At 36.2% G+C, this 26,784-nt stretch overlaps 1 protein-coding gene across 2 annotated transcripts in view; it reads right to left on the minus strand.

Annotated features, from left to right (window-relative positions):
* SOX5 (SRY-box transcription factor 5) overlaps positions 1–26,784 on the minus strand; it is a 1,032,593-nt gene that overhangs the window by 617,869 nt on the left and 387,940 nt on the right. The window lies entirely within an intron of this gene.

The raw sequence follows: 26,784 nt of genomic DNA on the forward strand, positions 1-26,784 counted from the left end.
TTCTTTGAGAAGATTAATAAAATTGATGAATTGATAGCCAGACTGGTCAGGAGGAAAAAAAAAAAAAAGAGTGAGAGAGAAGATACAAATTATCAATATGAGGAATGAAAGTCGGAACATCACTAGGAATGCTGCAGATGTTAAAATGATAATAAGATAATAGTATGATTAACTTCATATCAATACATTTGACAACTTACTCAAAAGGAACATATTCATTAAAAGATACAAACTATCAATGCTCAATTAAGAATAAGTAGATAACACAAATAGCTTTATGTCTATTTTTTAAATGAGATAATATTTAAAAAAGCTTTCCACAAAGAAAAATTTAAACACAGATTGCTTCACCGGTAAATTCTGCTAATCACTTAAGAAAGAAAAAAATAACAATTTCTACACAAATACTTTCACAAAATTGAAAAAAAAAGAAATGCTTCTCAAGTCATTTTATGAGTCCAATATACCTCGTCACCAAAACAAATAAAGATTTTACAAGAAAAATGCTGACCAATTACTCATGAACATAGATGCAAATATGCTTCACAAAATACTAAGAAATCAAATTCAAGTGGCGATTACACCAGGAATGCAAGGTTGTTTTAAAATCTGAAAATTGCTCATGTAATTATATTATCAAACTACAAAGAAAACTATGTAATGATATCAATAAATATAGAAAACACAAAGTCCAATATCCACTCTTCATAAAAATTTTCAGTGTACTAGGTATAGGAAGCAACATTCTCACCATGCTGAAGAACACCTCCGAAAAACCTACAGGTAGCATCCTACTTAAATGTGAAAGAATGAACGCTACCTCTTAAGATCAGGAACAAGAAAAGATGTCCACTTTCACAATTTCTGCACTCGAGGTTGTACTGGAGTGCAATAAAGCAAGAATAAGCACTAAAAGGCAACTATACGTGAAAGCAGTAAGTAAAACTGTCTTTAGTCACAGAAAACATAATTGTCTACCCAGAAAATCTGAATGAATTTACAATAAAGCTACTAAAGCTAATGAGTTTAGAGGGCTGTGGAATATAAGATCAATAAACAAGAAGTAGCTATAGTCTATATATCAACAAGGAAAATTCAGAAAATAAAATTTAAAATACATTTATATAGTATCAACTTTTTAAAAACCTAGGGATTAATCTTAAAAATGTGTAAGACCTATATATTGAATGTTACAAATTACTACTGAGAGAAATTAAAGAAGGCCTACATAAATGGAGATATTTACTTCATTGGTCAGAAGACTTGATATTGTCAAGATGTCATTTCTCTCTAAATCATTCCATAGATTATGAACAATGATTCCAACATGATCCCAATATAAAATCCTAGAGTTTTTGGGTAAAAACTGACAAATTCATTCTAAAATTTATATAAAATGCAAAAGCTCTGGAGTAGCCATAAAAATTTTGAGAAGAAAATACAAAGTTTGGTGCACCAACCAGATTTGATTTCAAGACTTGTTATGACACTATGATAATGAAAGTGTAAGTCACATAAAGAGGGACAAACAGGCCTGGCGCAGCGGCTCATGCCTGTAATCCCAGCACTTTGGGAGGTCGAGGTGGGCAGATCACGAGGTCAGGAGTTCAAGACCAGCCTGTGGTGGTGTGCACCTGTAATCCCAGCTACTCAGGAGGCTGAGGCAGGAGAATCACTTGAACTCAGGAGGTGGAGGTTGCAGTGAGCTGATATTGTACCACTGCACTCCAGCCTAGGTGATAGAGTAAGACTCCATCTCAAAAAAAAAAAAAAAAATTACAGACAAACAGATCAATAGACCAGAATAGACTTTAGAAACAAACCCACAAGGGCTGGGTGTGGTGTCTCACATCCTTAATCCCAGTGACTCAGGAGGCCAAGATGGGAGGATCACTTGAGGACAAGAGTTTGAGACCAGCCTGGAAAACATAGTGAGATCCCATCTCGAAAGAAAGAGGAGAGGGGAGGGGAGGGGAGGGGAGGGGAGGGGAGGGGAGGGGAGGGGACGGGAGGGAAGGGGAGGGGAGGGTAGGAGAGGAGAGGAGGAAGGAAGGAAGGAAGGAAAGAGAGAGAGAGAGAGAAAGAGAGAAGGAAGGAAGGAAGGAAGGAAGGAAGGAAGGAAGGAAGGAAGGAAGGAAGGAAGGAAGGAAGGGAGGGAAAGAAAGAAAGAAAGAAGAGAGAGAGAAAGAGAGAGAGAGAGAAGGAAAGAAGGAAAGGAAAGAAAAGAAAGAAAGAGAGAGAAAGAGAGAAAGGGAAGGAAGGAAGGAAGGAAAGGAGAGAGAAAGAGAGAGAGAAAGAGAAAGAAGGAAAGAAAGAAAGAAAAGAAGAAAGAAAGAGAAAGAAAGAAAGAAAGAAAAAAGAAAGAAAGAAAGAAAGAAAGAAAGAAAGAAAGAAAGAAAGAAAGAAAGAAAGAAAGAAAGAGAAAGAAAGAAAAAGGAAGGAAGGAAGGAAGGAAGGAAGGAAGGAAGGAAGGAAGGAAGGAAGGAAGGAAGGAAGGAAGGAAGGAAGGAAAAAGAGTTAGCTGGGTATGGTGGCCCATGCATGTAGTCCTGGCTACTTGGAAGGCTGAAGCCGGAGGATATCTTCAGCCAAGGAGTGTGAGTTTATAGTAAGCTATGATCACACCATTGCACTAAAGCCTGGGTAACAGAGGGAGACTGTCTCTAAAAATAAAAATAAAAACAAAGAATTTAACCCACAGATATACTGAAAACTGATTTTTGATGAAGGTACAAAAAAACTTAGGGGATAAAGTATAGTGTTTTTAATAAGTGGTGCTGGAACAGCTGGTTATTCATATGGAAAAATAAAAACTTTGATCCCCACTTTGCCTCATATGCTAATATTGATTCAAAATGGATCACAGACCTAAATATAAACCCTAAAACTACAAAAATTCTGGAAGAAAACATAGAAGAAAATCTTTGTGGTGTTGAATGAGGCAAATATTGCTTGGATACTACAGCAAAATAATATAAAAGAAAAAATAAGTTGATTTCATCAAAAATTGTCAAAAGACCTTTTAAAATGAATAAATAGTCAAGACATAGGCTACAGGAAATACAAATCATATATTGATAAAGAACTTATGATCCAAAACATATAAAAAAACTCTCAAAACTCAATTAAAAAAAAAAAACCCAATTTAAAAATGGGCACGAGATTTGTACTGACATTTCACTAAAGAAGATATGGAGATGGCAAATAAGCACATGAAAATATTATCAACATCATTAGTCATTAGATAAACGTAAATTAAAATGACAGATACACCTATCCATTAGAATGACTAAAATTAAAAACACCAGCCGCAACAAGTGACAGCCCAAAGGAACTGGAACTACTATTGTATTATCCTGGTAGGAAAACAGTCGCAGTTTCATAAAAAGTTATATGTGCATCTACCCTATGATCCAGTCATTCCCATTCTAGGTATTTACTCAAAAGATATTCAAGAATATGGCCATAAAAAAATTTGCACACAAATATTCATTATCTGCTTTATTTGTAATAGCCAATCTAGAAACAACTCAGATATTTACAACAGATGAATAAAACTAATGAACAAACAAATACATACAACGGGATATTGCTCTGCAATAATAAATAATGTATTATGTGATACACACAATGACATGGATAAACCTAAATAATTATGGTGAGTGAAACCAGATGCCCCCCTCACAAAAAAGAACATTGAAAAAAATAAATGTGTATAATCACATTTGTATAAACTTCTAGAAAATGCAAACTAATCTACAGTGACAGAAAACAGATAGGCACATGAGAAAAGTTTTAGGGGTGTAGGGCATGTTCACTATTTTGATAATGGTGACTACTTTTTGGATCCATACATATGTCAATATTTATCAAATTGTATACTTCAAATATGTGCAGTTCATTATCAGTTATATCTCACATAGTTGTTAGAAACTCATTGTACAATATGTATACAATTTGTTTTTCTCCTTTACTAAAATGTATGCTCCTTGCAACCTGGATTTTCTCTATTTACTGCACTATTATATTCTCAATGCCAGAAAAGAAAAATGCCTGGCTGTCAGAAGGTGCTAAATAAATATTTTTGTATTGAGGAGTCTTACAAGGATGTAGATTACGGAAGAACTGATTTTGGTTGGACTGAAGAAAATATCATCAATTTGAAAATGTGAAATTAAGCTGTTTGTGGTACCTTCAAGTGAAAATGGCGAGTAAAAAGTTGTCATGGATAAGTTTATGGACCGAAGATAAAAATTTGGTGACCATGAGCATTTAGGTAGCAGTCAAAGCCATTGACCTGAATGAAATTACCCAAAGAAAATTGGTAAAATAGAAGGTAAAACGCCCAACAGAACCTGCAAGATAATCATCACTTAAGGCAAGGGCCAAGGAAGAAGATGATATAAAGGAGCTTAGATAGGGTAGCCAGAAAGATAAAGATAAAGCTAACCTAACATTTTCTTAAAAGCCAATAGAGGTAAAAATTGTGAAAAGGACGAATTAGTCAATACCTCACATTCAGCAGAGCCACCAAGTAAGACAAGGGCTGCAACATTGTTCCTGGACATGGTAAATGAAAAGATCTGGGGTCTTGGTTAGAACAGAAGAGTTGCAGGGCTGGTGGCAAAGGCAAGATCTCAGTGGAAAGAAAGTGAACTTTTTGAAAAAAAATTTTTCATTCATCAATGAAACAAAGGCTTTGTTTTAGGAAAACATGATCATTGCACAGGAGATAAATTTAAAAACAGAATCAGAAAGGAAGACTACTTATAAAGCGATATATGAGAGTGAGGTAAAGAGGATTTGTATAAAAAATGGTCAGTGGAATAACAAAATTAAAAACACTGAGCAAGATCACAGAAAAAATATTGTGTAACTTATTAATGCATTTGGTGTAAATGTCAGAAGAGATGAAGGACTAAAAGGTGGTTCCATATTTATAGTCATGACGAACTGGGAAAATCGGGATAATAAGAATAGCAATGAGAAAGTTGGGAATGAGACCTGGTTAGAGGAGGGCAGAGCAACATTTTAACTTACTAAGTATGTGTATCATACTCTAATTTCCCTTGCCAAAGTTTTAGAAATATCTGCAAAGGTGTATGTACATAATGAATGTATATTTCACGAAAAAAATTATACACAGTCATTGGATTAAAAAAAATATTGATATGGCTACCTAACGAGACAGTGTATCATCTATAATTTCTTTTGGGTGTTATTGGTAACATCACAGCCAAAATATCAATTAACTATTTACAATTGAAGAAAAGTTCTCCTTACTCAAAAGATATTCAAGTTGAAACTTTATTTTGAAGGTGGTAGTAGAGATGATGATGATGACAATGTGTGAGCTTTTTGTTGTTGCTTTTTTTTTTTTAAGAAATCTTGATGTGACAGCAGTGTCCTGAGGGAATCATATTAGTTGTTTGGTGTTTGAAAGGCAACTCCTTTTTCCTGAACTACTCAAACAGCAAAATGAACACAATATACTCTGCAGTTACTGCTATGCCCTCAAGCTTGGGTTGGAAGTTGAAATGAAAAACTTCTCATTGCAGTTCTTTTTAATTGGGACTGCAGAAAACCTGTGGATAGACAATGACTCTCTTTCTTGAAAGTGAGTTCATAGAATATGAGGCAAGAAGTAAAAAATAATAATAATAATAACAAGCTTACTATTTCTCAAGACCATATAAAATATATTTATTCTATCATAGTATGTTTGATAGTCCCCCTATATTTTGTTTCTGGCCTTGAAGAAGCAAAGAAAATGTCTCATTGAATTCATTAAAAAGTATTCAAACATTTAAAACTCTCAGTCTTCCTCTACCACTGAAAGGCTTTCAACTGATTTGTTTTCCACCATACCCGTATTTTCTATTCTGTAGAAATCTTATATCAAATCTTTGTGAATTTCTTTAGGTTTTCATTACTATCCTATATTTTTAAATAAAAATGAAAGTTGGCATATGTCATGGGTACAACTAATTTTTTTGAGAGTTCAAAGATTTTTATTCATTAATTAGTTAAAAGCATATTACAGCATTTCATATGTCATTGATTAAAGAGGTCTTTTGTCTATTTATTCCCAATCCAGCATGACTTCCATGAACATTTTATGAGTTTTTATCCAGTAGGTTTTAGCTATCTTGAGCAAAAGTTCTTTCATGACCCTCATAGCGGGGTGTCCCCAGAAAGCAAGCTCTGAGTGAGTCACACCTCTTAGCCAGCCTTGCTTTGCTCCTGACATACTTATCCTATCTGCGCCCTGGACTCCCTACCTGTGAAATGGAGATACTTTTTCCTTGTACAAACCTGACAGGTTTCAAACAAAACAATAACAGAACATCGCTTTTAAAGTGTTTCAGAAAAAAAGCTATATATGAATAAAAGTTAACATGCTTATCCACCAACACAAATATCCTCGATTTATTGTTGTTACTGTAGTTGTTCTTTAAAAAAAACATCTTAAATTTGATAAAGGTTTTCGAACATGTCATCATACTGGAAGTAATGCCATAGGACAGGATAGTATTGCCTTATTTGCTAAGACTTTGTTATAAAAGTGAGCACAGAAAACAAAATGAGGGTGCTTTACTGCACTTCAGCACTGGCGCAGGGAAAAAAAGAATTGTAATCATATCTAATTAGTGTTAAAATAATGTTTCCCTTTGAAATGTTTAATTAGCTCTGTTTTATTACATAAACATTCTTGATGTGAAGCACACTGTAGAGCTCGAAGACTCTGATGAGTTAAATGGTGCAAAGTGTTCTTGCGCCCAGTGTGGAGCAGAACCTGACCAGGAGTGGCTGTTGTCAGCAGATGTCTGGACCACTGGGGAAACCATGATGCTTGCTCCAAGCAGCAGGCCATCATTTCAACTTTTGTTGCTTCCACCAAACCTCCCATTGTGCTTTCAATTTAACAGCATCACAAGCAGACAAAGAAATTTCTTACAATTTGCCCTTCAGTTCAGAGACGAATCCTATTTAAACTTGTCTAACCTCTCATAACATATTAGTTATTGTTGCCAGCCTGCGTGTGTCCTCTGGCAATGAGCTACTCGTTCTGGGAGAAGGAGGGGGTGCCCTTCAGTTTGATAAAGCAAGACCAGATTTACTGGCACACTTACAGGAGGCTTGTCTCAAGACTGCAGCAAATTTAATTAACCTTATTACAAATATGGGTTTCTTGATGATTACATCACAGTTTGGTATTACTTTGCCTACTGCTGTTTCAAAGTAATATGTGCTTTCTAAAATAGTTTTCTAGAAAAGGCCAGGGTACTGGAAGTAGTAAACTTATCCTAGCCATGACCTACCCTATCTATGTCCTGTTCCCACACATACATAGGTTATCAACATATGCTTTCCCGCGTCTTGTGACCTTACCTCCATTCTTGCACATTCCACCGAAATAATGGCAAGAGGTAACTTTACATTAGAACGAAAGTGTTTCTGGGACAGTAAACATACATCAACACTCTGCTGTGAAAATCGATGCCAGACTAATTGCTGCCCTAAATTCTTACCAAAGAGATGGTCCTGATCTGCAAAAAGTACAATGAATTTTATCACTTTCAAAGTGCTAGTCAGGCCTTTTACAAATAGAATGTTCTCACTTGAATACACACACACACACAATCACGCACACAGACACACCCCACTCAAGATGTGTTTGTCTTCAAAGAACCTTCTCCTCCACAGTCCCTGAGACCTTCAGTCACTCTCTAGAAGTAAATTCGGAACTTAAGAAGGAACATTCCATCTTTCAGTCCATCAGACTAACCCTCGGTATGCCCAGGACCAGCGTCAGCACCAGCTCCAGTGTAATGTGCTTTCCTCTCTGCAAACAGCTTATGAGATTCTTCTGCCTCTAGATTTCCCAGGTTATCCAGGAGAGTGGTAGTAAACTACACCTCACCCACAGGTAACCCTCAAGGTTGCTTGAGCTCTCAAAATACGCATGTAGCCTTTTGCTTATATGTGTTATCAGCCAATGGAAACATCTGTTATTTAGTGCTATTGAGATCTAGGCCACTCACTTGACTTTAGTCGGTGGTCAAAGGTATAAGGTAGTCTCAACCCTGTCTAGAGCCCATTACTGACTATTACGAAGTTTTATTCCCAATAGAAGGCTCTGGTTGGCAGGAAGAAGATATATGAGCACTGCAAAGGCTCAGTAAACAACAAAGGACTCATTGCTATATGGAAAGGTTCAATCACTAAAAGTCTGGCTCATACCCCTTTTAAAAGGGTGAAAGAGAAAAAGTTGTAAACAAGTTAGGTGTCCAACGGTCAGGGAACTGTTAACCTAATAACTCATTCAATGGAATGTTTGGGAGGCATTAAAAAAATTTATGAAGAGTTTGTAACAACAGAAAAATGCTTATGTTTTCATTTTAAGTGAAAAGGGCAGGATATAAAAAGTGTATAAACAACATACAAAAAATCAAATACTTGGAGAGAAAAAACTACATTTAAAGTGGTGAAGAAGAATTTTTCTCTTTCTTGGGCTCTGATTTTTCATAATATAATAATACAATTCATAAATGACACTGATACAATTAATAATAATAATGTGTTATTGTATATGGAAAATTGGGTATAAACTTTATTTGGAAAATTTAAAAATTAAAAAACTGTTCAGAGGATGATTATAGATGTAAATCACGCCTTTTTATCAGAAATAAAGTCACAGTATATTATTGGATAGCCACTGTGAGACTATTTCCTTCATCATTTTCACTTGGCTCTCTAGTCTTGGCTAAGTACTTGAAATTGAACATAAATGGGTATATCTTCCTTGAAAACAGGCATCATTGTACGCTAAGCACAGCTCAGACGCGTCTCATCACAGTAAAGGTCCTCTATAAATATTTGAAGAATGAATATAGTGAACACTCTTGATACATATTATTTTCAGGGGTTTCTTGCAAACAAATTACATGTATATCAACCTATGTAGAGATGAGAATTTAGTCAGCCATACCCCGCTGGTAGTAGGGGGAACAGAAAAAAAATATATTCATAATTGCTAAGACAAATGAAAAATGTTCCCATTTTTTTCTCCTATTATCATGTGTTTGTCAAACTATTTTGAGTATTTTGAAAGAGTTTTAACTTCATTATCAAACTTCTTATTTTTTTTTTTTGACGTTGTTTCCATAATTTTGCTGTCATGACATGAGTTATTTTGAAACTCAAAGTAACTCAACCCACAAAGTTGCAGCTATGAAAAAACCTTTGGGTTCAGAAGTACAGAAAGCAAAATTAACAATCTAGGGCCCCTTTCCGCCCACATGGTGGCCTCCCTGCAGAAAAACTTCTTTCCTTGAACCATGTCAAGTCCTCTTCCCTTAAACTGTCTGAAGGACTATGATGAGATGTTTTAGGTTAACAAACAGCTTTTAAACACAAAAGATAAAGTAATGTGAAGGAGTTCAAACCCATCTCTTCTCAATACTTAGCGGAGCTGTGCTAATGAAATGAGAGTTTTAATTGGGTATGGAGAGAAAGTACATGGTTAAGCATGGAGCAGTTTGAGGAAGGAGGGCGGGCCTGGACATGGGCATCTGGACAGCGGCTCAAGAGCATCAGGTCCTTGAGAGTTCAGGAGGAACAGCAGCAGGAGGTGACAGTAGATATAGAAAGAGCAGTAACAATGCAACAAATGTAAATACTTCTATTTTGAAATGCTGTTTGTGGACACTGTTGCTGCTCAGACCTGATGCTCTCTTTAGTGGTTAGGAGCATCCAAGTCCCAGTGGCTATGGGCTTTGTTTCTCCTGCTTAGCACTGTGAATTTTCCTCTGAGCACACCTTAGGCCACTTAGGCCTGTTCCAGTGTAGGAACACGGAGCTGGAAGTGCCTGGGAGTGGGTGTTTCATCCCATTACCTGTAGGCTTATGGCCAAAGACTGCCTAGGAGGACAGTGTGAAAGTCCAGTGCCCTTGCCTGAGATGACAACAACCCAGAGGTGTAATTTATATTCCACAGCTCCCCTGGAGACTACATCAGGACTTCTGAAAGCATAACCTGCTAGTACTCTGGCCTTCCCTGTCCTGCCGCCCCCACCCCTTTACTGGTTTCCCCTGGGAGCACTTCCTTTATAAATAAGAAGCACACGAATCCTAGTCTCAAGGACTGCTGCTGGGGAACTATAATATAATACACCTTGGAAAGCAAGACTTGTTACCATTCTACTTTTCTCCTCCTTGTCATTGTCTGTTCCTGGATTCATTCCTCCCTGACACCAGTTTCCAGAACTTACAACATTATTCCTAATGTTTATCTGCTGTGTGTGTTAAAACAGCTGTACCCAGCATAATTCTAGCAGAACTTAACACTTAAGAAACTATAATACAATTAATGTATGTACTTATATATTTCATTGCAAGGATAATTATACATTTTCTCAGATACGACACTTAATGAGTTCAGTGGCTTACTTCTCAAAAGAAAAGCATAAGTTGTCCATAATAAAATTAATACAGGAATTTTAAGGGTATTACCACATTCTTTCTATAGCATTAAAAATCTATGCATGGAATAGTTAACTGAGAAGGTAAAACTTGTGAGAAAATGTCTTTTGGTAAATAATGGTGTTTTGTCACATGAATTGAGAAGGGTGCATGCTATGAAAACAATATCCAAATTCTCTGCAGTGTTGCAAGTTACAGGACATATTCTGTTTTATGTTTGTCCATGATGATTACAACTTATTTCTGCTTAGCATTTAGTACTTCTCTTTGATTAGTCTAATGATATGTTACTTTCTCATTTCCAAGTGTTTATCTTCAGTGTTTTCTTTCCATTTTCATTGTAGTAGAGTTTCATTTCAGCTTCATAATCTATTTGATCTCCATTTTTGTTTCATTAGCATTTCTATGATATCTTGGTGTTCTTATACATAGTTAAACATTTTAAACTTCTTAAAATGTGTAAATATTTGATTAAGTAAATATAAATCCAAAACATTAAAATCCTTCATTGAGCTAAATTAACGCCCAGAATTGCATACAATTATTATAACACACTTAAATACTGCACTAAGTTCAAAGTAGGTGAAATACATTTAACATTCCACTTTGTAGAAACTATAAGCTTAATTAAAACAATAATTAAACAAATGCAGAGAAACAAATACAACTTATCTAGTCACAACTTTTTTCTCACCTTTCAATGTCAACAGGTATAATTTACTAATCTCTAAATGCTTACTTGTTCACTGGGGCAATACAACTGTTTCAAATAGATATCTAAATGGGATTTGGTTGGACAGATTGAAGATGCAGCTCATTACAGTTATCCTATGGGTCATTGTACTCTGAATTTCAGTAAGTGATTTGCCAATGAATTCCTATTAGACAACCTGTCCTAATAGAAGCCTCACAGGCACTGCCTTCAGATTATGTAGATAAGTAAGTCAGCTAAGTCATTCCCCGGATCCCACCTATTAAGTGAAGCACCAGTATTTATGGCATTAAAATCATATCTCACCCAAGAATAAGAAATAGAGTAATAACATGGTGCCACACATGGGCTTCTGCCTCCATCAATCAGAGTTTGCCTCTCTTTCTTTTATACTTCCTTTGTCTCTGTTCTACATAATAGCCATGAATGTTCCAAAATAAGAGAGTATATAGGATTCTGTGTTAGCATTTACTATTTCAGAGTACCTCATTTATTTTACTTTTGTTCCTTTAAAAGGAGAGTCTTGAAGACTGAGGTTAGAGGTGAACTAGTTATTAAAGTAAAGGCAATTTCTACCAAGGTCGGTTTTTTCACAAGAAAAATCCAACACATTTAGAAAACCAAAACCTTTCAAATGATTTTACTAAATTAATTAGCATGTAGGTCATACTAACATTCCCATAAAAGGGGGCAAGGCGGTAGAAAAGGCGGCATATCATTTTATTGCTTTATACCACAATAGCTAATGCAATAAAAATGTTTATTTAATAAAACAAAAATCCTTGATCCTCCTGGCACTGACAAACCATTAGTACTATATTTTAAAATTTCAGAATTTCATTCTGACCAGGGAAATATTTTACAAAATAAATAAGACTGAATTATTGCTGCTCAGGAGGTCACAGGAATAACAAACATTTACCCAGAATGAATATATATTTGAAAAAAAGTCTTAATTTTATAGAAATTCATCAATACATATTTGTAACTTTCTCGGTAGGTCAAATCACAGTCATCTTTATGCCATTAAATGTAGCTTTGAGGTATGGATAATAGTTTAAGAAGACTGCTTTTTAGACATACTTTCAAATGGGTTTTGCCCCTTCAAAATAGTCTCCTTGAAAACAACAAACTTATTCCAGTAAATTTATTGTTCAAATTCCTTTTGGAATTTTCACTCAGAAACTGCCACATATTCTTTGAGATACACCTCAAAAAGCAAAACTCCTCTGAAGACATATGTGATTTTAGAGGAACAAAAATCATTTTGAGCCCCTTGCTGTCTACTAACTTAGGTCAGAGCACTTGGTTAACATTTGGTTAAATTTTGGGGATGTTCTTATCAAATAATGAATCAATAAAGTTGTTTTCTTATATAGCTTTAAAGTTTTTTTGAAGTTAAAAACAAAATAATACTTTCAAAATTACTTTGAACAGTAGCCTATAAGGATCAAAGCAATTGTTTTGAAAAATGGCATTAATTTGGAGTGATATGATGTGTTTTGGCATGAAATGATTCTCAGGTATATCATGTGCCTAGGAATTTAGTAATCTATTATTTCCATTCATTATATCTATTTCGCTGACTTCTTGACAAGTCTTTATTTCATTCACTCACTCATCTATCCATGCATCCATCTATGCATCCACTTAACCATTCATTCCTTTATCCATCAAACATTCTGTGAACTGTTACAATGTGTCAGGCTAAATTCAAGGCCAGAAGTTAAATAAAACAAGGTCCCTGCTTCTCTTCTGTCTCCTTGGATTTTTCCCATAAATATTACAAATTTGACTCTCTGTTCTTAAATTAAAAAAATGTTGAAAATAATTTGAATCTTAAGAAAAATATTTATTTTGTAACAAACTCTATTCTAAGAGAAAATATTCAATGAATTTACTAACTTTGAGATCTTGTGTTTTCCCTGTTACTGTCAACAACCAGAGTAACCTGTCACTTGGTTTTGAAACTCAATAAATTTTTCCCAATGAACTCATTATCCATCAATTAGGCATAGAAATGACTTAATCACCCGGCATCTCATTAACTGAGTTCTTAACCATATATTATTTTCTAAGCCTAATTTTAGAAGATAGCATATGATAAAACAAATTCATCTATCAGCTTATTTTAAGGAACACGTTCCAGATAATATTCTGGGATCAGTATCATTCAACCTAACACTAGTCATTCAACACTCAAATATGAGTAATTGACAAGGTGAATAATTATGCAGAAACATGATGCTGACAGACTGCAACGATCTGTAATCCTTATGGATGAAACATTCTTCAGAATACAGTACTTGGATGAAAAGTATATTCTCCCCAGTGTTTTCAACAACAACAGATAACGGGTAAAATATTTTTAACCAGGATATGCCTTTAGGCAAAGCTTCTCATCTCTGGGTATCCAATAATTAAAGTTCAATACAAATAACCATTACATATAGAAAAGCACAAGCAAAATCTACTAATTATTGCATACAGATCACCCCCTCTATCAAGAGAAAAAATAATTAACATCTTAGCTTTCAGCTTTACATGCCACTATTTTCTGTTAGGAAATCATGAAATGATAAAATTGTCAAAGGTATTTTTTTCTAGAAAGATGCTAGCAAGTTTCAGTGATAATAAATGAATACATAAGAAATTACTTGAATGCAGTTAGACATGTTAAATTTTACAATATTCCTGAAGTTTTAATGGTCTTAACATCTATAGTAGGAAAAATATACAGAAGAAAAAGAATCACTCTCCGTCATCATATTTCTCGAACTCCAAGCCTGATGTACTAAAAGAAGAATGGCCTAGTGACCAGGAGGATAGGGGAGGTTGGGTAAGCTTGAAAAGCGATGCTACAACATTTACATTGCATCCTTGCACCATACATATGCAACATTGGGTCATTAAAAGTTTATAATCAATGAAGTGACAGGATCAACTTTCTGTTATTAGAAAGATCACTCCATTGGCAGTGATCTTTCTTTCATTAGAAGTCATATTCTGTTATTAGAAGATGGATTGAAGAGAAGGGAGTGGACAAAGGAAAGTTAAAGATAAAGAAGGCCTGAACTAAAATCATGATTACATAGAGAGAAAGGGAAGAAAGGACGGATATAAGCGACACTTGAGTAATGTACTGAGGTCCAACCCCAATGAAGTGTTTTCTTTTGTAGATTTTTATGGCCCAAACTGAATTCACCACACATCAACCTGCATGAGAAGGGCAGCTTAATACAAAAAATTCTAGACAGTAAAGATGTGATATGTTTCAAAACGAAGTTGTATAAATTATTTTTCAGGGGATGACCTCATAATACACCACCTCCAAACACAAACAATAGCATGTGCAAACACACTCCTCCCTTTACCTATGGAGCTTTAAATCTAACAGAGTACTACTATATGTATTATTTCATGATCACAACAACCTTGCTCAAGTAGATATCATTATCCCCACTTTGCAGCTGAGCAAACTGAACACAAAGAGATGATTCTATTTGTTGGGGACATTCCACTGTGAAGTGGTGGGCTTAACTCCAGATGCTCCTATGCTGAGGTATTGTTATCCTAACGCCAAGTTTTAGTCCTGCCTGAAAGGCAGTGGTAGACTTCTAGACTTCCAAAGGGCCTTTTCCAGAGGGTCTTCAATCTCCCACTTATTGACCATATAATCTTGGACAAACAAGTTACTTCTTACTGAACTTCAGCTGTCGTGACAATAAAACAATAATAAAAAGTGCCTTTGGCATTGTCCAGCAGTCTTATAAGTCCCAGTCTCCATCAAATATTTGAAGATAGCTACAATATCAAGCAGAAATGTCACATGGGCCATGTTTCACAGATCAGCTTTGAAGTATACAGAGTTTGAAACTCTGAAAACACCAAGAGGATTTGTTTATTAGAGCAGAGAGTATAAGCATTGAGAAGGTCAGAGCCAAGGCCAGTATGTTTGCTATTAATGAATATTAGTTAAAGAGGCTAAATAATAATAGTTGGCTAGAAATCAATTAAAAAATAATATTATAAAAAGTCAGGAGATGAGAGGTTCAAGTGGTTGGATACACCCAATAGAATCAAATGTTGCAAAGAGGAAAAGCAGAGTGACTACAAATGACAACTTAAAAGTCATGGCTCACACTTTAAACTGTCATCCACAAAACTGATAAAGATTTAAAAAGTTAATACACAGTGGTTAGTGAGGGTCCAGGGAAAAGGAAAATTCACGCTCTGCTCTTCAGAATGTCCACTGGCATCATATAGTATCCAGTAACAAAAGCCCCAAAGTGTGTACACACACTTTCCTAACAATTCCAAATTCAAGAAGTCTTCTCAAAAAAGTCAGAACTCTAGAAGCAACCTAAGGATACAAAAATATGGTGTTGAAGAAAAATTTATGGTAAATGGGAAAATTTAATAGAAATCATTGGTAAGGAGAATTCTGAGCAATGCTGAAGACATTTTATTCCCTCAAGAATACTGGCAGTAAACAGAAGGAAAGAGATCGGTAGAAAAGACATTAGAAAAATCCTGAGCCTGGGTTGGTCACTAATTTTTTTTGACAGTAATTAAGTTTTAAAAATCCTACTGGGGTTCAAGAGTGTTGACATGTTTTCTCCATTGTGCTTTTATAGAAAGAGATACAGTAGACCAGAGTTTCTTTAGCAAACACATCAGGTACTCTAAAATCTCTAGTTAAGCTAATGATAAACAAAGGTTGAGAATGCTTCTGGATTAGTAAACTAGTGCATATTATTTAAGTACACTTATCTAGTTTTATTCAAAGTCATCCTCATAATTAGACAAAAGTACTGACTCCTAAGTAAGTCTGATATCAGGGTGGATAGAGAAGACAGTGTTCAGTTGTTGAGGACTTTTGACGCATAACTATTGGCACAGATTTTCCTCAAATGGATACCTTAATCTAAATGCCATATAGTAAGGAGAAATAGTAATGAGGAAACTAACAACTAATTTTCTCAAAGTAACTGCAAACTGCCATACTCTGTATTTCTAATTAGGAAAAAACTGTGGCTTACAATCCCATCAGGCAAGAGCCAGGATCCTGTGAATATTATCCTTTATCCTCTGGGAAAACAAACCCTATGGCTAACTTGGTCCATGTAAAGGACATATATTGTTTTGGAAAGGAATCCTTTTTTTACTCCCCTTTTCTCTCAAGGTTATGGGTTACCTATTTTGTCCTGTGGAATGTTTAACAACAAACATACTTGAAGACCCATTTTCAACAGGTTTTGCCAGTTTCAAAGAGCTAAGGAGTCACTGCCTGGTGGGTCATCCACTTCCGACAGAGAAGGGTGACCCAGATGATGGGCACTGATGCCCTCAGCCTTCTTCACTTCAGTAGAATTCATCTGGCCTTTTTTTGGTTTGTTTCCAATGTAGGTAAATGAGCTCTGCAAATATTAACCGGTGTCAGGCATGCTGTGAGCCTCTTCCTAACGAGGCCCTAAGGATGTAAGCTGGAGGAGCTATTTCAGCTGGTCTAAAGGCACTACCTAACAGTCAGACTTTTAATTTCACTTAAGTGCAAATCAGAGAAGGATAGTCCTGGAAGGCTTTTCAAATATGAAGAAATAAACTCAAATCATAGCATAATTCAGTTCATGACACAATAGGGCTTTCAGAAATGACCTAAGGCAAATGATAAAGCAATGATTTAGAAAAAAAAAAATCCCAAACTAGTCACACAGCATTATGAAGGTCTGTTAGTTTGAAGTGCTCCTTTGCAGACACATCTACATTTATCTTAATAAACAGTAGGCCTGATCCAGGATCTGGGAGGTAGTCATATGATAATAATGATCTTGGTGCCAGATCTATTTGAAGACACTGTATTAGAGAAGATCAAACTTCAGCAAAGTTATTTTTGTCTACTCATCACACTCCTGCATTTCGGGCCTTCAAATTTTTAATTCCTTTTTTTTTTTTTTTTTTTTTTTTTGGTATTTATTCTGAGCTTTATTCTACAATCTCTGCCTTGTAGATGCATACTGCATTATCTGGCTTGGGTTGTAAGCTCCTAGAATACAAGGATTCTGTCAGTCTAAATGGCTTTAAAGAGTATGAAAACAGCATGGGGCATGGGTCCTCAAAATGTTTTCTGATGATGATTAATCTTTTCTGAAAAGTTAGCAGCAGCCAATCAAATGATGAAAATAATAATTTTTTCTTTAGCCTCTTGTTCAGTGCTCTCTTTTATCTGCTTTAAAAAGCATATGTATGGATCTCTGTCTCTCTCTTTCTCTCTGTCTTTGCCCATTTATCTATCCCCATATTTCTCTCTATATCTCCAGGCAGAGAAAAGTAGCTGGATGCCCTGATTCTGCAATTTGTGAAAAAACCAAAAGGCAGACATCATTCAAATCATTTATCAAAATTATTTCAATAGAAGAGAAATTACATGGTAGAAATTAAATGGTATAGTATATGATACAGGTTATTTCAGTACTTTAATACAAAAATAATTATATATATTTGCCCATGGAGCAAATAATCCTCTACTTATGGTCTCAGAGAATGATCTCTAGTGAGGAAATATTGCATAAGTTTGTACCTTTCACTCCATTTTCTTCAACGAGTCCCCAGGTAAACAATAATACAGTGTTCTATGACACAGAACACACTGGCTGTTATGAGACAGAAGTAAAATACCCATCAGTAGAATTGAAGCTGATGTTTTATTGTTCAAACATACACATTTCAGAGTGTATAAACTTAAAGCTTTCTTCCTTAAATTACTGTCACGTCTAAACATTACAATAATATATGCTTTCCTTTTTAATTAAAAAAGCTCAAACATACATATATATTTTATATAATTTCTCACTCCTAGGCATATAATATTCACTTTTGAAACCAAAATGATCATTTAACTTATTTACCAAGGAGAAAAACAGTAATGTTGTCTACTTAACTGTATGCCCTATAAAATTCGGTTAAAGGAAAAAATTGTAAATTAGATTCACCTGTCCCCGTTGCTGATTACTCTGGTGTCCCTGAATGGAAACAAGTACTTAATTTATACCAAATCACTATCCATGATCTAATTATCAAGTCACTACTTCTGTATAAGTATTTATGACAAGAAAGTGAAAACTGAGGAAATAGACTGGCAAATATTTAAAGGTTACTTTTCACCTGTGCTACCTAAATGCTTCCTACCTCAATATATTGCTTCATTCCCCTACTTTTCTGTTTTAAATTATGAATTGTTGGTAAAAAGTGGTTAATATGTTATTTGTTTAAATGCTTTCAAATAAAGAATTCTTCTCTACGACATAGTTTCCTGTTATATTGAGTGGAACTAATGGCAATTTGTTCTCATTATTTTACAAGAAGGTATCTTTGAAAGTAATATATTTTTTTAAAAATCCAGTGTAAGAAAGCAATATAAAGTATGTTTAAAGGCATTTTTTTAAGTATACAGGAAACTAAATATATTTCTAGATATCTTGCAAACACCTTTTCCTTGCATCATTTATTTACAATGGGTACATAAGCACCGTAACATTCACATTTTCAAAGTGATATTTCAAAAACTTAGTGAGCACACCTAGTTAACATTTGCCTTATTTCTGTGAGGTAAAATAATATCTATGATTAAATGTTTTGACATCATGTGTTCCCATGGCAACATAATCAGTTTTTCAATATAACAAGCATTTGCTGAGTGCTTAGTAATGTGTAAAGCATGGAATTATGGGCTACGGAGCTTATAAAATAAACACACACAGTTCCTGCCCTAAAGATGCTTAAAACTGAAGGATAATTTATTTGCATTTACGAATCCCACAAATGTTTCATAAACCATAAAAATTCCTATTTTATTTCTGAAATGATATTCCGTATCAGAGTATTCTAGATTATTCAGATTTACCAGTCCGATGGATTCAAATATTGCTTTTAGAAATTCAATGCCCTCATTTTCACTGTTTTTATTCTAATGGATCAAAATAACTATAAGTCAAAATGTATGTGATGCTTCTATTGCATAGTTTTTGATTTATGAAGGAGTACAAGATAACTGCATTTCTTAGAGTCTTAAAAGGAAGTATAGAGGCACATCAAAGGACAGGGTTGAGAAGGGCATTCCAAGCATGCAGAAATACACAGGAAAAGGTGTGTAGGTTGATATGGCTGGAGTGTGGAAGAGCCAACGGTGGGAAAGAGGGGAACAGGAAGAAGTGTAGGAAACAGTTGTAGAAGATCATCGTTAAGGGGTAGTAGTTATTGGTTTAACAAATCAAGACTTTTGAAGCCATGCTAAGGAGTTTATACTTAATCAAAAATTAAGGGAGGTCACCAAAAGATGTGATGGAAAATAGAGATATATATGAAACCTGTGAGATTAGGGAAGATCTGACAAACATGTAGAGGATGTTTTGGAAAACAACCATCCTAGAAGCAGAGATATGTTTAAAGAGATAGTACAATAACCCAGGAAAACATCATTAAGGTAAATGAACTGGGGTAGTGGAAGAAGAGACATAGAGGAGGGACTGGGCTGGAAAGAAACGGAGAAGGAAGAAGGGAGAAGGGAAAGAATATGATCACATTTGATGTGGGGAAGGGTGGTGGGTTGGGAATGACAAATGGGTTTTGGCTTGAGGGCCATTTGTAAGTAAGAGATGGAAAATACAAGAAGAGGAGTGACTTTTATGTGTTTCTTCATAGAAGAGGGAGAGAGTAGTGTGGAATCATGAATTGTTTGAGACATACTATGTTTGAGTTGTCTGCAAGATATCCAAGTAAAGATGTTCAGCCAGACAATGGATATACAGACCTGCCGTTCAAGAGAAAAGTGTGAGGTGGAAATATAAATGTGTGTGTCATTAGCATATATGTTGACAAATGAAATCTTGAATGTGAATGAGATTCTCAGGAAATACAGAGCAATACAAGAAACAGTGAGAGAGAGAGCATTAAAACAACTGTGGCCCTCCTAATTTTCCAAGCCTTACACTAATAAGATTACCTACGTTTTGATGAGAATTAACTCCATTCATGTCACCATTATCTATAGCACCTCTTCCTTCTCATTGTTATTTGCCAGTGATTTCAAAACTCAGTCCTATTTTTGCTTATTTTAATTTTGTCCCATTTACTATCACCCAAAATCATGTTTTTAAGACTTATGCATGTTATTGCATATAAAGCTAGTTCATTCATTTTAACTAACACACATTGTTTGCATGCTCTTTGTTTACTCATTGCTCCCTTGGTAAATATCAGATAATTTCTACTTTTTTGCTACCAAAAACAGTGTTGCCTTTATCTCACTTCTTTGAGCACATAAGCAAAGTGTTCTATGAGGAGGTATTTACTTGGAACTGGAATGACTCAGCGCTCAGAATGCCCAGTCATATGATTTCAGGAGAAAAGCAGTGAGGTGGAGGGTGAGTGAATATGAAAGAGGAAAATATGCTTCTGAAAGAAATAATATACATGAAAATATGTTTAAGCTGTAAAATGTTATTTGGATGATAGCTATTATTAACCTTATTTTCTTTCTTTCTAAACCAACTTTATTATATTCAGTTCTTGTCTGTGTAATATTACAAGGATCAAAAAGTTACTCATTTCTCAAATGACATTCTATCTTTAGGAGGATAACAATAGTTGTATGATTTTTTACAAGGAAATCATGGTGAAATAAATTTGGGATGTGATACATAATATGTGCATTTCCTACAGGATTGAAATTCATATTAAATATATTAAAAGCTCCAAGAATTATTATTTAAGTTTGCTTAACTCAGTATTTGACAAACTTATTTTACCTAGGAACCTCTTCCAAACACAGCTATTAACAATTTATAGAACTAGTGGCCTGTGGAGCAGGTTGGAAGAGATAAGCTGAATTCGGAATTTACTGCTGAGCTGATAAAACCTTCAGAAGCAGCACTGTGATTTCTGCTGGCCCGGCCCTTCTGGACTTGCCCCTGGAAATGTGATGTTAATGTGTCCCTTTCCATTCTTTCCCTCACTCTGCCACATTCTGAGACTTCTACTTGAGAATCTATCACAAAGGAAAATAATTTTTGTCTCTCAATGCCAAATCTTAAATGGATCTGCAGAAGGTACACATTTTCTTTGTTTTACTAAAAACAGCCACTTATTATTCAAATATTTATTTTGTTTCGATGTAGTCCAGCTATTGAGATCTTTATTTTCTTTAATAAACATGACATAGTACTTACTATATGTCAATCACTATTTTCTTTAATTATATACATCCCCTCAACCATCCTATAAGAGTCGAATTATCCCCAGTTTGCAGTAGGGCAAGGTGGGGCTGACAGAGAGAAAGGGAAAGAGCCAGGGTGCAAACCCAGACGTTTGCTGGTTCCTCAATGTTCTCACTGCCATCTGGCCCCCAAAGGCAAAGCACAGACTGCCATCTCTTAGAGGAAAGGATGTTCCTTGTTTTGGCATCACCTCAATTCTTTTTTACTTTCCAAAGAAGGGAAGGCAAGGGGCTGAGGAGAGGGAAACGGAGATACATTTCTGTTTTCTGGTATTATTATACATTATTTAAAATTTATGCATATTTTGGAAAACTAGTTGACCTGACAAGAATAAGTCAGTCTAAACTTGTAGAGTTAAACAGTCCTTCCATGGTGAGATTTTAGATTGATTCAGGGTTGTGTTGACCTAATGACCGATACACTTTATTTTGGATTGTAGTAAATAACAACAAAGCTAGGTTTTATGATGCTTTTGTCCTACTAAATGTGTGTCAAAGCCATTTACAAACCCATTTGGTGCTATTCTTATCCTTGAGGTTTATTTATTTGCTTTTTAAAATATATTGTATTGTCTCATTGAAAAAAAATCGTCAACAGAAATAATTGCAAGGAAGTGTGGAAAAGATCAATGACCTGTAATTTGTATTTCAATAGAGATACTAAAATAAGCTGCTTTTATTCTTGATTTATTTTAGAGGATGGTTTCAAAACCTTCTTTTGACAGCTACCACAACCCTATACTAAAGCAGGAACTGCTTGGAAAATATCTCACTCTCCCAAAATATCAATAAAACGAGCAAGAAAAATTAGCTTCACAGCAGGCCACTTTAATGAGACACAGAAGAAAATTGGACAAGGCAGATAATATGATGCCTTTTGGAATATAATAGAGAATAGAATTAGTAAGTATAAAAGAAGCCCCATCGTTATATAAATCAAACTCCCAGGGAGGGAGGAAAACCTTACATATCTATGAAACGATGGGCAGGCGTGCATGTGCCTATAGGTACAAAGGATTCATTCTTGTGTATGTATTTCTGTATGTGGATGCAAATGTGTCCATATAGATTGTTCCATGTAAAACCTAGTATGCTATCCCTATCACAACAACAAATACACATTATTACTACAACCCAACTTTCAAAAAAAATATATTACTACTAAGATAAGGGTATGTGTAGCTCTTGAATGTAATGGAATATTTCCTAAGTAGACAAATCAACTGCTTTCAAAAATGAAACTACACTGTAGAAGAAAGTGAAGTGATTCTTATAGTGAATAGCGAACACCACATAAAAATTAAGAATCTCTTAGGATTAAAAGGTCCTTCTCAAGTAAATAAAAGTCATTTTTATTATGACAGACATAAAGGTCACCAACTTTTGCTATATTCCCAGTGGAAGAAAATAAGGTACTGATTTATAAATGTATTATTTAAAATTTCACATGCCTAACAGAGACATCTTATAGAAAACTTCATGAGATATTTTTAAAGTCTTCAGGAAAAGAAATTCACTTCAAATCATTATTGTCAAAATCCATTATCAACTCTCAAGCAGGTCATAAAGACTCTGAGCTATGTCTTTAAAAATTCAAGCTGTTATATAGTAAATTCTCACTCCAAATCAGTTCCTCAGAGATCATTTTTTAAACAAGTGATACTTCAAAAGAAACCACTATCCACAACTGTTTTACTTGGGCATTGTCTTCATAGTGTTTCCAGGGCATTAGCCTCTTCACACACAATGTGTTCTGGTTCCTGTCCTCGTTCATTCATCCAACATGTATTTTACATGTATTGTCCAGCACTAGGTTAAAGATAGAAAATTAGACAAGAAATGAGAAGTATTAAAAGTGTAGTGGCTCTGAAATTAGAAGGACCTAGATTAGGATGCCACGTGCAATGCTGCATAATGGTAGCCTTGAGCAAATTATTCCCCTCACAGATATCAAGGGTCTTCTAGCCCTTTGTTTATAAACTTTGTTTCACTATAGATACATATTAAGCAATGGATCTGACGGATCTAAGCTATGTTATGCCATCCACACCACCCCAATCACAAGGCTGTCCAGCCTTATACCTGTACAGCTATTTGGAGGGCTGGTAGAATGAGTTCATTAGGTGTATTTTTGCCTGAACCACAAAGGGCATTGTGGGAGAAAGTAGTAACAGAGGCTAATAAACTAAGTGTAAGGATCACGCATTTTTTTCCAGAGGACAGTGGCACCTTCCAGTACAGCAGGTTTTATGACTTAAGATTGTTTCCTGCCCCCGCCATTTTTCTCAGGAACTCGTGTCAGAGTCCTGGGGAAACAGAAAGATGAAAATGAAATAAAAGAGTGGTTTCACAGCATTCAGGAGGAACACTGGAAACACAAGGCAGCTCTCCTCTGCCGTCCACAAAACAGCAGGCAGTGCTAGTGCAAGGACAGGGAACTTGCAACACATCGGCAAGGCAACCCATAGGGTGGCCGGTGACATTTCTGCATTAGTCAGCGCAAAGGAGGAGAATGGGACAAATGCCACAGAACAAGCCAGGCGCCATGCTTGTGAACACTCATGAGAACCAGTGTCAGGTGGGAAGAAGACAGAGGAGTAAGGGCAGGAGTCACTGCAGTTCTCGATAAGGAAAACCAGATTTTACCCTCAGACATACACAGCAGCAGGAGAAGCAGACTTAAAATGTGCCCTTAGGACCTCTGTCATTTGTGTTCCATGTGTTTCTGATGTCATTTGCAGCCCACTGCACACCCCGTCGGCCCACACATGCACCTATTTGAATTTGGGTGATAAAACTTGAAAACCAAAGAGATTTATAGTACTTGGTTTGCATTTAAACAAAAGGTCTCCATGATTTTTAATAAATTATCAAGGGCATTATGAATACACATGGTACAAAATTATCTCCCCAATTGTCAAGAATAATGGAATTTGGCTTTCAGTAGTGTAGTCAAAGTGAAGAACTGGATTAAGAGGACACAGCATATCGCGGTGCCACTAATGAGATGCCTTGGCCAAGCCACTGCTGCATCTACCTACACTACTTCATCTGCAACATCATTATAAATTCATGTGGAATAGACGAATAATTGCCCCTTCCCCAAACCACCATAACCTAGAAATGTGGCTTAGCAAATAGCTATCCCACTGAAGCACCATTTCTAGCTCTTCTTGCTCTAGTTGGCTGCCAGAGTACAGGGGTCCTAGGAAGGCTCGGTTGTTAAACTAGGTGCTGTAGCAAGGGGGAAAAATGAAACTTTCATAGTTTATTCCCTACTTATTTTGCTCTAAGCCTTTCCCTCTGCTCCCAAGACCTATTTTTTTGGCGAACTTCTAATGGTGATTTTGTTTTTTTCTTTTATTTCATTGGCCAATAGACAGTTTTGTTTGTTTGTTCGTTTGTTTTTTGGAGGCAGAGTCTTGCTCTGTTGCCCAGGCTGGAGTGCAGTGGCCCAATCTCGGCTCACTGGAACCTCCGCCTCCCAGATTCAAGCGATTCTCCTGCCTCAGCCTCCCAAGTAGCTGGGACTACAGGTACCCGCTACCACGCCCAGCTAATTTTTTGTATTTTTAGTAGAGACGGGGTTTCACGGTGTTAGCCAGGATGGTCTCGATCCCCTGACCTCATGATCCACCCGCCTCTGCCTCCCAAAGTGCTAGGATTATAGGTGTGAGCCACCGTGCCCAGCCAGCCAACAGACAGTTATTAAAGTGTTGACAATTATTTGCTCAGTATTTTATGAGGCAATGGAGAAAAACGAGACAGAAACAGCTTTCATATTTGGTTTCTGAAGGAAGCAATCCTAATGCAATGATAACACTGAGTGTTTAGCATGGAAGTGTGAATAGGGGGCTAGAGAAGCATATAAAGAAGGGACACTTTGGCCAGGTGCAGTGGCTCATGCCTGTAATCCCAGCAATTGGGAGGTTGAGGCAAGAAGATTACTTGAGCCCAGGAGTTCAGGGCCAGCCTGGGCAACACAGCAAGAACCCATCTCTATTTTATAAAAAAAGAAGAAAGGACCCTGACACACTCTGATTGAAGGGGAAAGTTTCCATTTACACAGAGAAAGTGGCATTTAAGTTGAGTCTTGAAGGAAGGGTTAGAGTTTATGGGGTCTTCTACAGAGAAAGACAAAATTAAGCAAAGGGCAGAAAATGTGCATAGATGCTAGAGAATATGAGAACATGCCACTTTGAGGAATGAGGGATAATATACTATAGTTGGAGAATGTGTGTGTGTGTGTGTGTGTGTGTGTGTGTGTGTGTGTGTGCATGCGTGGTGTAAGCAGGCTTGAGGATTGGAAGTAGCAACAAATTCTGTGAACTAAATTTGCATTTAAACAAATCCTGGAGAGTCCCAGGACTTCAAGCAGGGGAGTCATAGGGTAACATTTCCTTTTAGAAAGTTTCAGTTTGGGCCAGGCATGCTGAGTCACACCTGTAATCCCAGCATTTTGGGAGGCTGAAGCAGGAGGATCTCTTGAGCCCAGTAGTTTGAGACAAGCCTCGGTAACATGGTGAAACCCTATCTCTCCAAAAAACTACAAAAATAAGCCGGGCATGGTGGTGCATGCCTGTGGTTCCAGCTACTCAGGAGGCTGAGGCGGGAAAATCACCTGAGCCCAGGAAGGTCGAGGCTGCAGTGAGCTGTGTTCATGTCATTGCGCTCCAGCCTGGGTGATAGAGGGAGAACCTGTCTTAAGAAAAAGAAAAGAAAAGAAAGATAAGAGAAAGAAAAATAAAGTTTCAGTTTGGATCAGAGGAACTGAAAGAGGGAAATCAATGAGAAGTGTCGTTCACAGCAACAGGCAAGGGATTCCCTCCTGGCAGAAAGAGAGAAATCTCTGAGGGAAAAGCAGGAAGATGCAGCAAGTTACTGTCCCCACCGTGAAGAGGATGTGAGATTTTAAACATCAGAAATTTCAATTCAAATGAGTTTGAAAGAAGCAAACAGGTCCAATAAAAGAGAGTCAATTATGCTATGAAAGCAGAGTTTTCTCAAGAGAATGAGAAAGGTCATCAATTCCCGGGGACAGGGAGGCTAAATCTTTATTATTTTCCCCTCAATGAAACTTTATTATTAAAAGCACCCTAGGAGTCTTTTCATAAATTAGGTGCTAGTGGTAGAAGTCTCACTTTTTATTTTAATTTCCTACAGCAGAAATTCCAGAAGTTAAAAATCATGTTTACTGGGAGGAAAGGGGGAAAACCTAGAGAGAAACATTAGAAAGTTGAATTCCAAAAGGGTGGTCCAGAGTATCCACAGTCACACTCCCGTGCCATCTTCCCCTCCTTTCATCCCACATAAC

The sequence above is a fragment of the Chlorocebus sabaeus genome, chromosome 11, assembly GCF_047675955.1.
Source record: "Chlorocebus sabaeus isolate Y175 chromosome 11, mChlSab1.0.hap1, whole genome shotgun sequence".
Classification (NCBI taxonomy): domain Eukaryota; kingdom Metazoa; phylum Chordata; class Mammalia; order Primates; family Cercopithecidae; genus Chlorocebus; species Chlorocebus sabaeus.